The sequence below is a fragment of the Engraulis encrasicolus genome, chromosome 2 (assembly GCF_034702125.1).
Source record: "Engraulis encrasicolus isolate BLACKSEA-1 chromosome 2, IST_EnEncr_1.0, whole genome shotgun sequence".
Taxonomy (NCBI): domain Eukaryota; kingdom Metazoa; phylum Chordata; class Actinopteri; order Clupeiformes; family Engraulidae; genus Engraulis; species Engraulis encrasicolus.
The window spans coordinates 17591235-17605189 of NC_085858.1; the positions used below are offsets into that span (position 1 = coordinate 17591235).

Consider the following 13955-nt stretch of genomic DNA (forward strand, 5'->3'; position numbering starts at 1 on the left):
CAGGTGACCCTCTCCGATTAACCCAATATTTCACATACAGGTACCTTTTGATGTCAATTGAAAGAATACCAAGTATTAGCGCCCTACGTCCAACCGTTGCGGAGATGAAGCCCTCCAAAGTTGGGGTGCCATGCCCACTTTTCAAGCCTGTGAATTGCATACAAAATTTACAAGCAGATTTTGACACCTCTGCTTTTAGTTTGAAGGAAGATACAGGCCTGAAAATCACCATGGCCCCTCAATATGACCCTGTCTACCAGATGATGTACTTATAAATGGCATGCCTTGATTATTTTAGGCTATATTAAGCCTTAAAAACTGAATTAGTGAAACGCATGTTGAAGAGTCTTGCCACTTTGGGGTTCCAGATCTTGGAAACTATGCATGCTTTGGGAGTTATAATTGATTTTCCATCATATTTGGGAACTGTACAGTGTATTCAAGAAAAAGTAGGGCGCTCAGACTTTGAAAGATAAAATAGGAGGGACTTAAAAACAGCTTTGGGACAAAATTACCTTACGGTACCCTCTACTTCAGGCCTCAAATTAACCATGTGGGCACTTGATGACTGGAACGCCCTTTTAACCCCATGTACAGTAGCACTGTATCAAACATTCAAGCTTGAAAAAACTTTGTTTTTCAAAGTTCTTCATATTAATCTTGGCCTTCAAAGTATATGTGTTTTTCTCTATATCGTATCACAGTGTCTGTTTTGTCTGCTGCCATCTGCTGGTCTAAAAAAGTAACAACAGCGTAATGTCAGAAAACAAAAGGGGCTGGAAAATCTTGCCCATTATTAACCAATAGAGCACTGTAATTATTATACAGTATATTGCTATATATTTATGATTTTAACAAGCATGATGAATATGTCTAGTTTAAATAATTTTCTAAGTGTGACTGATTAATGCTCAATCATGATGCCAGTCCCAAGATGGCCTCACCCTGCACTACATTTCTACCAGACATGGGGGTGGGGGTGTTCTGGTAGAAATGTAATCATGATTGAGCATTCTGCATGATGCTTGTTAAAATCATAATTAATATATAGCAATATACTGTAGAATTAAAGTGATTCATTGGCAGCCTAGCAAGCTTAACCCCTAGGGGCGTCTAGATCTCTCGGCTACTTTATTGGTAAATTATGGGCAAGACTTTCCAACCCCTTTTGTTTTCTTAAATTACACTGTTGTTGCGTTTTTTGACCAGCAGATGGCAGCAGACAAACCAGACACTGTGATAAGACATAGACAAAAACATATACTTTGAAGGCCAAGATTAATATGAAGAACTTTGAAAAACAACATTTTTTCAAGCTTGAATGTTTGATACAGTGCTACTGTACATGGGGTTAAAAGGGCGTTCCAGTCATCAAGTGCCCACATGGTTAATTTGAGGCCTGAAGTAGAGGGTACCGTAAGGTCATTTTGTCCAAAAGCTGTTTTTGATTCCCTCCTATTCCATCATTAAAAGGCTGAGTGCCCTACTTTTTTTGGAATACACTGTACAGTTCCCAAATATGATGGAAAATCAATTATAACTCCCAAAGCATACATAGTTTCCAAGATCTGGAACCCCAAAGTGGCAAGACTCTTCAACACACGTTTCACTAATTCAGTTTTTCAGGCTTAATATAGCCTAAAATAATCAAGGCATGCCATTTTTAAGTACATCATCTGGTAGACAGGGTCATATTGAGGGGCCATGGTGATTTTTAGGCCTGTATCTTCCTTCAAACTAAAAGCAGAGGTGTCAAAATCTGCTTGTAAATTTTGTATGCAATTCACAGGCTTGAAAAGTGGGCATGGCACCCCAACTTTGGAGGGCTTCATCTCCGCAACCGTTAGACGTAGGGTGCTAATACTTGGTATTCTTTCAATTGACATCAAAAGGCACCTGTATGTGAGATATCGGCTAAATCGGAGAGGGTCATGTGGGGAAGGCGTGTGAATTGACATGGAATGACCCAGTAGTATAATTTATTGATCCCAGGGGGAAATTAATATTATATCATATATTAACCATGTATAGCTCACATACACTTTACAACAATTACATATAGTGTCATATACCCGGATGTGGGCGCACGTAGCTCTGCAGCGACTCCTTACCTCCTCTCCCAACTCGCAGTGTTGTATTTGTGTTATAATGTGTGTCATTCGAAATGTCTATCGGTCGGGAAACTATGTCGGAACGCATGTACAGTCGGCAAACAGCTGTTGCAGATAAGAAAGAATGGACAACTCAAGCGATGTATTGGATATACCAATAGAGACACTGGAAGAACTTGGGATACTAACGCGGCATATACATCGGAACCCCGTCTGCTTCGCCTACATGGCGACGGCGAAAGAGGTGCTCCAGAATTAGGAAGAGAGGCAAACGAGGTGGCGTCGAAACACGGCTTGCAGCCAACCCAACTCGTCCAGCAATACCATCAATTCTCTTGGCAAACGTAAGATCTATGGACAATAAGATGGATGACATACGGCTACTAAGATCAGCGAACAAAACTGTGAGGAACTGCTGTGTAACCGTGTTTTACAGAATCATGGCTGAACCGACGGCATACCAGGACTCGGCTTTTGACAACTGGAGCAACTTACGTGCCACCTCGCGAGCGGACCAGAAGCCGCTTGCAGAGAAAAAAACGAGGGGGAGGAATATGTGTTTACACACATGGATGCTTGGGGTGCAAAAAATGCTACGGTGGTACAGAGCACACTGCTCTCCACTAGTGGAGTTCATGATCATCAAGTGCCGACCCTTCTATCTACCAAGAGAAATATCCGCCATTCTACTGGTCGCAGTTTACCTCTCTCCTAGCAATACCACCAGCGCCAGAAGCGAGGCACTGAACGAGCTGCATCGGGGAATCAGTGAACAACAAGATGCACACCCAGATGCCTTCACAGTGGTCATGGGAGATTTCAACCACGGAAATCTCAAAACAGTTCTTCCAAAATTTCACCAACATGTTAACTTTCCAACAAGAGGACAAAACACCCTGGACTTTGTTTATACCCCAAAACAAGGAGCATACAAGGCAAAGCCCATCCCCCACATCGGCCTATCAGACCACCTAACGATTCTGCTAACTGCCCAGCCTACAGACAAAAGGTAAAACTCACCAAACCAGCTTCTGAAGGAGGTGAGAAAATGGCCAGAGGGATCCGTTGTCACGACTACAAGACTGCTTTGAAACCACAGATTGGGACATGTTCAAAACAGCTGCCACCCACAGCAGACCACATTGACATTGAGGAGTACACAGACACTGTGACCTCCTACATCACAAAATGCATTGATGATGTTACAGAAATAAAACGCATCACCACCAGAGCCAACCAGAAGCCATGGTTCACAGGAGACGTTCACAGACTGCTGAGGGCCAGAGACAAAGCCTTCAGAGCAGGAGACGTAGCTGGCCTAAAAAGCAGCAAGAGCAAACCTGTCCCAGGGCATCAGGAAAGCAAAAAAAGGAATACTCGGACAAAAATAACAACACACTTCAAAGACCAGCAGAGATGCACAGAGCCTGTGGCAGGGCATACAGGCCATCACGGACTATAAGCCCGCACCACGAAGCTGTGACAACAACACCTCTCTGCTAAACGACCTGAACAGTTTCTTTGCCCGTTTTGAAGCACAAAATGACACTCATCCACAGAAAACTCCCCCTCCCCCCCATGATCAACCCCTGTACCTGTCCTCTGCCAGTGTGAAGAGGACACTGGCCACCATCAACCCACGCAAAGCAGCTGGCCCAGACAAAATACCTGGCCGAGTGTTGAAGGATTGTGCAGAAGAGCTGAAGGATGTCTTCACAGACATCTTTAACATCTCTCTGGAGCAAGCAGTCATCCCATCACTTTTCAAAGCTGCTACCATCATACCCGTGCCGAAGAAATCATCACCATCATGCTTCAATAACTACCGTACTGTAGCACTGACGCCCATAATCATGAAGTGCTTCGAACGGCTAGTCCTGTCACACATCAAAGCCACCCTACCCCCCACCCTGGACCCCTACCAGTTCGCATACCGAGCCAAGCGATCCACGGAGGATGCAATCTGCTCTGCCCTCCATTCCAGCCCTCACCCACTTGGACAATAAAGACTCATATGTGAGAATGCTGTTCATTGACTTCAGCTCAGCATTCAATACCATAATACCACAACAACATCATCAAAAACTGGACAAACAGGTTTCAGCACCTCCCTCTGCAAACTGGCTGCTGGACTTCCTGATGCAGAGACCACAAGCAGTACGGGATAGGGAATAACACCTCAAGCACCCTGACCCTGACACGGGGGCTCCGCAAGGTTGTGTTCTCAGCCCCCTGCTGTTCACGCTGCTGACACATGAATGAACAACGACCCACAGCACTAACCATCTAGTGAAGTTTGCGGATGATACAACACTGGTGGGCCTCATCACTAAGGGCGATGAGACCCACTACAGAGAAGAAGTAGACCTGCTGGCCAGATGGTGCAAAGACAACAACCTCCTGCTGAATGTCAACAAGACCAAGGAGATTGTCAACTTTCAGAGGGTCCAAAAACAACTGCCACCACTGACCATCGACGGTGATGCTGTGGAGAGAGTGAGCAGCACCAAGTTCCTTGGAGTGCACATCAGCGACGACCTCTCTTGGACCACCAACACTACATCACTGGCGAAGAAGGCCCATCAGCGTCTCTACTTCTTGCGCAAACTAAAGAAGGCAAGTGCTACACCCTCCATCATGACAACATTCTACTGAGGAATCATAGAGAGCGTCGTGTCCAGCTGCATCACGTGGGAGGAAGCTGCACGGAGAAAAACAGGAAGACACTCCAGCGTGTTGTGAACACAGCGAAGAAGATCATTGGAGTACCACTCCCCTCCCTGCAGGACATTTACACCGCACGCCTCACCCGAAAAGCACTGATGATCATCAAAGACACAAGCCACCCTGCACACAAACTGTTCAGCCTCCTGCCCTCTGGAAAGAGGTACAGGCGCCTCCCTTCCCGTACGACCAGGCTTGCAAGCAGCACGATGCATCAAGCAATCAAGATACTGAACACTCAACCCACTCTCCCTTCACTGTCAGCCTCTAGCCAGCCAGGCCACTGACAACGCTCCCCCCCCTCATCCCCACCACCATATCTGCGACTGAACATTCCACCTGCACTACTACATCTGTGACTGAACTTTCAACCTGCACTAACTAAAAACATACACATGCACACACACACACACACAACACACCCACACACACACAACACACACACACACACACACACACACACACACACCACACACACACACACACACACACACACACACACACACACACACACACACAAGCACACTGCACTTTCTGCACTAAACCCAAACATACACACACTGACACACAACTCATACTCACACACATACACACACACACACACACACACACACACACATACACAGGTACACACACACAGACGCACACCGCACTTTCTACCTGCACTAAACACACACACACACACACACACACACACACACACACACGCACACACGCACACACGCACACACGCACACACGCACACAAAACACATACAAACACACACACACACATACTGCTGCTGGTGTATTTAATAAAAACCTTTTTTTAATTATTTATTTCTTCAAATGCTACTATTACTATGTCAGAACGCTATAAAGGACTTTTAGAAAAAAGAACAACAAAATACCTCCTCTTAATGTATGTTCTCTACAAGTCTTCTGTTGTCCAGTCTTGCACTTTAAATGTCTGTATGAGCAATGTCTACGTCCATACTGTCTATGTCCATGTATGAGTACTGTCTATGTCTATACTGTCTATGTCCTTACCTAGATTAGTCTATGTCTGCATGGGAGAGCAAGAAACGCAATTTCAAATTCTTTGTATGACCAGTGCATGTAAAGAAATTGACAATAAACTTGACTTGACTTGACTTGACTTACAACAATTTAGTTATCCACATAAACACACATGGTTCATAGGAGATGGAAGACAAACTACTGTATGTCATTTGCAAAAAAAGACGAAATATAGGTAGAAAACAATGGAACAATAAACGGTTCTATACATCAAGAACAAAGGAGAGATGCCATCATTTTGATGGACGGGTCAGTATCTTCATCTAGATAGAGATGGAGATTGTTCTGTTGTGTCTGCTTTGTCAGACTACTCCTTCCTTGAAAAATAGAAGAAAAAGGAAGGAACAGAGAAGGTGGAGGAGGCGGAAGAGTCTAGCAAAAGAAGGAGTGGTTTGGGGGTCTAGACGCTCTTGGCACCGAGCCAGCACTCTCTCTACACAAGACTAACGGGAGTGCGGCAACGGCTTAGCAGCCTTCCTGTGCTCAACACACACATGCAGGTAGCACGAGTAAGCGCTGAGTGCTAACACCATCACCCTCCACAAATCCACTGTGTCGCATGTGGAGCAACACAGCAGACGCTCTGATTAAAAACAACAGAGAGTTAAACCAATGCATCTCTCCCAGGAGAGATGCGAGCCAGAAATCCTCACCAGCCTTGATATAGAGAAAAAAATATTTGTCCTACTGCCATCACTACTAAGCTAAAGCCATGATAATTTTAGCCGTAGATAAAATAGATAATCTTGTTGTAACAACATATCCAAAACACAAATTCCCTTTTTTAGTGTTAGACAGACTATTAGGGCGAACTTTTCAGTCCAGACATCCATTAAAAGACGGCTCGACAAACTAAAAAAACAAAAACAAATAGACCTATGAATTGCACTTTGTACTCAACAGGGGTTGAGGCCATTTCACTGACGCTAAACTAGAACATAGATATCCTGCGATTTTCCCAAATTACATTTTTTGCCTCTCATGTGCCCACTGACCGTCTCTCTCAGACAAAACCCCATCTAAAAATAGCACATATGGATTGACTCATGGGCCAAGCAGCAGCCAGCCACTGTGACTTTCAGTGCCATGCAAAGTCACTAATGACAGCACTTTCACTGGCTTAGCCCACAATTTATTGCTCTAATAGATCACACGAGCGCCCGCCTCCTCAACCCCCCGCGACACACGCACACCCACAAAAAAAAGCCCTCAGTCATTTAACTCCTATCAAAGGCCTTTTTGCCGTCAGTGCATTCATCTCAATGAAACGGAAAACATGAAGCGATTCGGCTAGAGTAATGGGTTTAGCTTAAGAAGAGACTCATGTCACAGGCGGACTAAATTAGGCTGAGGACCGGGATTAGCCCCGATGGATTGAGGGCAGGTGTTAAAGCAATCTCAAACGCTTCGCCATGAAGAAAAGCACCTTTTTGTGAAATGAAGTGGACCCTGTTGAGCAAAAGAAGGGAAAAAAGGAGGCTTTGCGAGGCACATGCGTTTTCTTTATTCCCTCAGAGAGATGAATTGGCCTGCTACAGTATATTGACTCGACAGTATGTGCTGCTGTACAATAACTTTCCACCACAGCCTGGAGGCACGATGCTATAAAAAGAAACCAATGCCATTTTTCACATTCGAAAAATCGCCATTATTCTCTTCCACTTCACATAACACTTAGAAATGCTTCCCACGCGCCGAACGAAGTCTCCTTTCTGAGAGGTGAAATCAGGACCACAGTAGGCTACTGTGAACAAGTGGCAAAGGTGACTGATTGGGTTTCTCGTGCCGAGGGGTCAGATTTTGGCCTTGCTAGGCTGGCACGGAAAGAGCCTTGCGAAAACCCCATAGCACACTCCGTTGAAAGGGTTTAGTGTTGCTCCATTCATTCCTCCATATCCACTCTATACTATAGCTTGCCCTGTGGCACGGATCAGTGGAGAATCATGGTACGCCACAGACCTAACCAAAGCAGAGGGCCGCTAAAACCCTTAATGCTTTGTTTAATCCAACCCAAACATTTACAAACAGTAGGCAGGGCCTGGTTAGGGATACTGCATATGGCTGCACGACTACAACACTGCACTGATCTCACCTGATAACACAGGAAGAGAAGCAACAAGCTAAAGCACGATGCACATAAATTAGCCTCTTCCAGGCCTTGGCCGTGGATCAAAAGGCTAAAGGGCTCTGCATACTTCACGTGCGCACTTTGTCGCGAGTGGCGCGAGAACCATTAATGACGTCATCACTTGCGACAGACTATTCATACTTCAAAAGCGCCTTGCTCGCATTGTCGGAAGTGCCCTCTGCTGTTCATGAGAGAAACGGCAGTATTTTTCGCAACTCGCAGCGTGAGTTCTACTGATGTATAAAATAGAAAGCCAAACACGGCTGCTGTAGGGCTACTGAACGTCTGACTTGTGACTTACCACATTGAAACATATATATTTTTGTTGTAGCCTACATTGCCAGATCATTCCAAGACCATGTGAGAGCATTGTTCTGGCGGCAGAATTTATAAATAGATCGCCGAACACAACGTGCCTCTGAACAAAGTAAACAATTGTTTCACTGAACAACATTTAAGAGAGAATATAAAATAACTCTCTATGACATTTTATTATCCTCAAAATGATGCAGGATCCATTCTGTAGTAGCCTACAGTAGTTGTAGCCTCTCTTCGCAACTCCTGCTTTGTCTGCCTACCTGCATGGTCGCTGGTGGCGCACGACAAGTTAGAAAAATCCTTGTGTGCACGACGTGGCGACACGCGCCGAATTTTGAGCTTACGACGGGGGGCGTGTCGAAATTTTAGGTCACGTGACGGCGCGCGCCATCGTCGTGAGTGAAGTATGAAGGAGACTAGCGCCACTCACGACTAGTATGAATCCCCCTTAAGGCGCCGTACTGCTACAACAGGAGTCCTAGGTCATTTCCCGATCCTACCTTGTCTCTCTCTCGCCCACTTCTTTCCTGTCACCTTCTTCAGGGTCCTATCTCAAATAAAAAATAATAATAAAAAAAACTTCGGTAACACTTTACTTAAAGCCAACATTATAAGCGCATTTATAACAAATTATAACGCACATTATAATTACTTACAACGTATTATGACTACACTCATAATGCTTCATGATGCTTCATATTAACAGTTATGAATAACTATGAATCTATCTTATAATGCTTTATAAATCCAAGGGTGTCATGAGTGCTCATGACTGGCTATAAACTACAGGCTGCCTGATGGGGCTTATAGCACATTATGAGTACCTATACCCCTCTATGCACCGACATGGATGATTAACTGTCATAAGGGCTCATACGATGCTATAATGTTTCATGTGAGATCATAAGTCGTCAATGTGTGCTCTAAGTAAAGTGAAGTTCCTATGGATGCATCTATAATGCACTGTATAATGCACATCTATAATGCGTCATAATGTACTGTAAGCCCCATGAGGCAGCCTGTAGTTTATATCCAGTCATGAGCACTCATAATACCCTTGGATTTATAAAGTATTATAAGCTAGATTCATGGTTATTCATTACTGTTAACATAAAGCATCATGACACATCATCGGTGTAGTCGTAATGCGTTGTAAGTAATTATAATGTGCATTATAATTTGTAATAAGTGCACTCATAATGCGCTATAGATATGGGCTTCATAGAAAGTGTTACCAAAACTTCTTCTAGGACCAAGTATAACTTTGTTTTGAGGACCACTCTCGATTTCACTACATGACAGGCTTTGAAGTATGCGTGGATGTCTCATATGACATTCAGACATCTCACATTCTTTTAGATACATAGGCTACTGTAACAAAACTCTGCAAAATTAGCTGCCAACACAAACGAAAGGCACAGCATGCTCTCTCAGACTGAAGTGTTTTGAATCCTCACCGTGTCTTCAAGTTTGAATCTCCTTTGCAATCATCACGCCGTTTTTAGTCTCATCTCAACAACACACACACACACCTTTATCTTCAGCCAAATACCAGAACTGCAGCAGCTAATGGGTCTCGTATTCCACCCAGCAAGGATGTTCTTCTGCACAGACTTTGCAAAGTGTAACAGAGAGCAGTCAATCAAAGGGAGACCTCTCGGGGGAGACATACTTCCATCCATCCATCCATCCATCCATCCATCCATCCATCCACAATTTCTATCCCTCCACCCATCTATTGATCAATCTTTCTATCCATCATTCCACCACTGTATCCATACAGCCAATTGTTCTGTGGGAAGCAGCAGCACATCTCCAGCAGCCCCATGCTGTGCTGGCTGTCAGTCCCGTCACAGGCTATGGGGCTGAGACTGAGACTGAAGCAGACGTGATATCAGATCCTGCTTCGTTTTTAAACTGAAGAACAAAGCTCCTCAGGCGATATGCAATGCCACTGACGGATGCCTGATGCCTCATTGAACTAAGCTGAAGAATGAGCATAAAAAAGGAGAGGGGGAATCCTTTTTTGATCACGCCAGATATGAAAAAGAAAGAGAGAGAGAGAGATGGAGGGAAAAATATCTGGAGGATAAAAACAAGCTGCAGGCAATGTCAGACTATACTCCACAGGACGGGTACTGAGAACACACAGGTGAAGGTGATGCCAGACGGCCTCTAGGTGACACAAACACACACTTGTATTGGAACACACACACACACACGCACACACGCGCACACGCACACACGCACACACGCACACACGCACACACACACACACACACACTTTAGTTTATAGAGAATGTGAGCCCTGTGTGTTGTCATAGGCGGTCTTTGCATTTAGCAAGTTTGGGAGATTGCCGAGGGCCTCATCCAATCAGCGGCCTCATCCTCACATTACGGTATTCCTTTTGTCCATCATCTAATATTATTTCATAATTTGAGGGTTGGCTCAAAACTGTTCTTTGCCTAGGGCCACAGATTTCGTAAAACCGTCACTGTGTTTTGTCATATGCTGGAATACCCAAAAGCTATGCTTGTGAGGGAGGCAGGCAGGCAGTCAGCTTACACTAAGGTGTCCTGGGGGAGTCTGGGCCTGAATGAAGGAGGAGGGGGGGTGTGACCTGAGCCTGAGTATGGTAATCGGAGCATTAAGCAGTCGGACGCTCTTCTCGTCTGCCCTCCACACACTCCCTCCAGTCTTTCACTTGCACTGAAAACACTGGAACACTGGAGCTTTAACGAGACACCGCGATGACAGGAGGTCTCCCCTGACCCCTCCCTGTGTGTGTGTGGGAGAGAGAGAAGAGAGAGAGACAGAGACAGAGACAGACGGTGGGGAGAGAGAGAGAGAGAGAGAGAGAGAGAGAGAGAGAGAGAGAGAGAGAGAGAGAAGAGAGAGAGAGAGAAGAGAGAGAGAGAGAAGAGAGAGAGAGAGAAGAGAGAGAGATCTTGTCCCTTGCTGATTCTGCAAGCATGGCACATTAAGCACCCATAAGACTGCTGTTAATATGACCCTGCCTGAGTAAGCAGGAGCAGCAAGGCACGGCACAGCATTCACCAGCCAGCCAGCCAGGCAGGCTGTCAGCCCATCCTCCCTCCCCGTGCCTGCCTTCCAGTGGGCCTTGGCTCTCTGCCCACTCTGATGAAGAAGACACACAGCTACTGCACCCACACCACTCACAAACCACAAATGAGGAGGACGGGGGGGAGGTGGTGATGGTGGTGACAAGGACAGGGGATGTCACTGGTAATGTAAGGATAAGGAATTGCCAGGAGAAGAGAATGTGGACTATTTCTCTAGAGTTAGCTGGAGCACTAAATAAGCTGAAAGCAGTGTTGCATGTACTGATTCCTTAAAGTAAGCCTGCACAGCTCAGGTTAACCACTACTATCGACCAAAGTGTACAAGAGGATCTGTGATATTTGGGCATGGACACTAGCCTACCCTTGGCAATCTGCAAGATGCACATCATTTCGATCCACAACAATTTGCCACCTCAGATGTTTTGCACTACTATACTTACACATTTACTGTGGTATTACATGGTTATATCCTTGTAATAGTATCTTCCTTCTTTTTGTCCTCAAGAAAGCACTGGCGGATCTTCTGACAGTTCCAGCCACTCCGTTGCCATTTCTTGAATTTCAATGTCAAAACAGTATTTAACACCCATCACACCCGGCTGGGTAAATGATTTTTCACCTTTTGAGTACTTATTCATTTATTTAGAGCCTTTGGCGAGATGCTCTGTGCGAAAGGGGCAGTCAAGCATGAGATAGTATAACCTACAGACGGTCTGGTGAGACGAAAGCAGAGCTCTGAATGTTCCACTGAATCCACCTGGGCATTCCAGTCCTACCTAGACACCGCGAGGCACCTATTCTCCTGAAATGTCGAGCGAGCAGAAGTGTCTCGAGCTACTAAAGGCAAGAACATTACGACTTTATAAACAAATTAAAAGTACATAGGCGAGCACATTTTCTCAACATCGATTTGTTTTAAATATAACACTGAATGTCGTTGTCAGGGTGAAGTTGTCTCTAAACGGCACGCGACCCTGCCCCCGCTCTCACAAAAGGTAATGGCACGTCCATTCTTATACAAATAAACACTAATTTTAAGCACAACTTTAGAAAAAGATTGTATTTCACACTGGCTGCCTGGCTATTGGAAACAGTCCCGTGTGAAAGCAGCCCTTCGACCTGGGGAATGGAATGTAACCAGCTGAAGCTAAAAGGAAACATTGTTTCTAAATATCGTCGTTCTCTGCAGGCTTGCATCTAGGCTACTTTGTTTCTTCATCAGCACACTGTGTGTTTTATTTAGTGAAGTTAATAACACCATAAAATCACTACAAACTACCTGCTACTGGATAAGGCATAGATGACGCATTAGGAATATTTAGCAAACCCCGCCCCTCGAAATATTTTTCTAAAGCAAATACATATTTATTTCTTACCTTATGTTGGGTGTTGAGCTTTGGCAGCGTTAGGTTCAATTTGATGCATTCATCGCACTGTGGAAAAAAACGAAGCTTTGCTCTTGATACCCGTAATAACAGACCTATTCACCCGCTTTAATGCAATGCGGTGAATTGCTTAGACGCACTGTAAGGTTTGCACCGCTTTGAAAAGACAATGTTGACCGTTGCTTTTCCTCTTCAGTGAAGGAATTCACTTCCAAGTATGTAGGCTTATTTTCATCCCTCGCTCAGGACATTCAAAACAACAAAACGCCAGTGCAAAAGGAGGGAATGCTTTGACGATCGACCAACAGTTATATATTTCAGCAAGCCACAAATATTAACCAGCTAAAGCATCTCGGCATCGCGGCTGAAGCTGTCCAACTACGTACACAGTAACAGGCAGTTTGAGCTTTTTGACGTATTCACATCGACAAAGTCGATGCACGGTTTTTAAAGTGCAAAAAGGATTTCTTAATCAATGCGCAGAAAGATCACTTTGTAAATGCATCCAGTAAAGCAAATGTCTGCAATATCCAATGCATGAAGAATGAGAGAATTCCCAGATATCCATGAAAAATGTTGTTCGTTGAATTGTTGTCATGAAGCATTCAGTGGATTCTCTTACGCAGTGCTCCAGCAGCCATTTTGTTGTAACTGACAACAAGCAGTGCTGTGCACGTCTGACTGAAGTCAAACAGGAAGTGGCCCATTCCCTAACGTCACATGGCCTCCACTTACAAACAAACCGAAAGGCTCTCTAAAAAAAGACTCTGCTCCGCCTTTTCGTTTCCATAACGACACCCCGCCCCCAACCCCCCCCCCCCCCCACACACACACACACACACACACACACAGACACACACAGAGCCTGTCCATTTCAACTTACATTTTCACCCATAGACATTAATAAACAAGATATCCATAGACGCGCGTAAAAGCGCGCACACAAATATGCGTCCACATCCCCCCCCCTCTCTCTCTCTCTCTCTCACACACACACACACACACACACACACACACACACACACACACACACACACACACACACACACACACATAGAGCCATTTCAACTTTCATTTTCACCCAAACATTTAGTATAAACAAGATATCAATAGACGCGCGTAAAAGCGCGCACAGATCCGCATTCCA

General features: G+C 44.9%; 1 protein-coding gene across 5 annotated transcripts in view; it reads right to left on the reverse strand.

Annotated features, from left to right (window-relative positions):
• Positions 1–13489, reverse strand: part of tnrc6c1 (trinucleotide repeat containing adaptor 6C1) — a 74979-nt gene extending 61490 nt beyond the window's left edge. For all 5 annotated transcript variants that reach the window (XM_063223560.1, XM_063223569.1, XM_063223552.1 and 2 more), the window contains exon 1: positions 12800–13489. The gene's annotated coding sequence lies outside the window, so the exon portion shown is untranslated. The remainder of the gene's footprint in view (positions 1–12799) is intronic.
• Between the last annotated feature and the right edge of the window lie 466 nt (positions 13490–13955).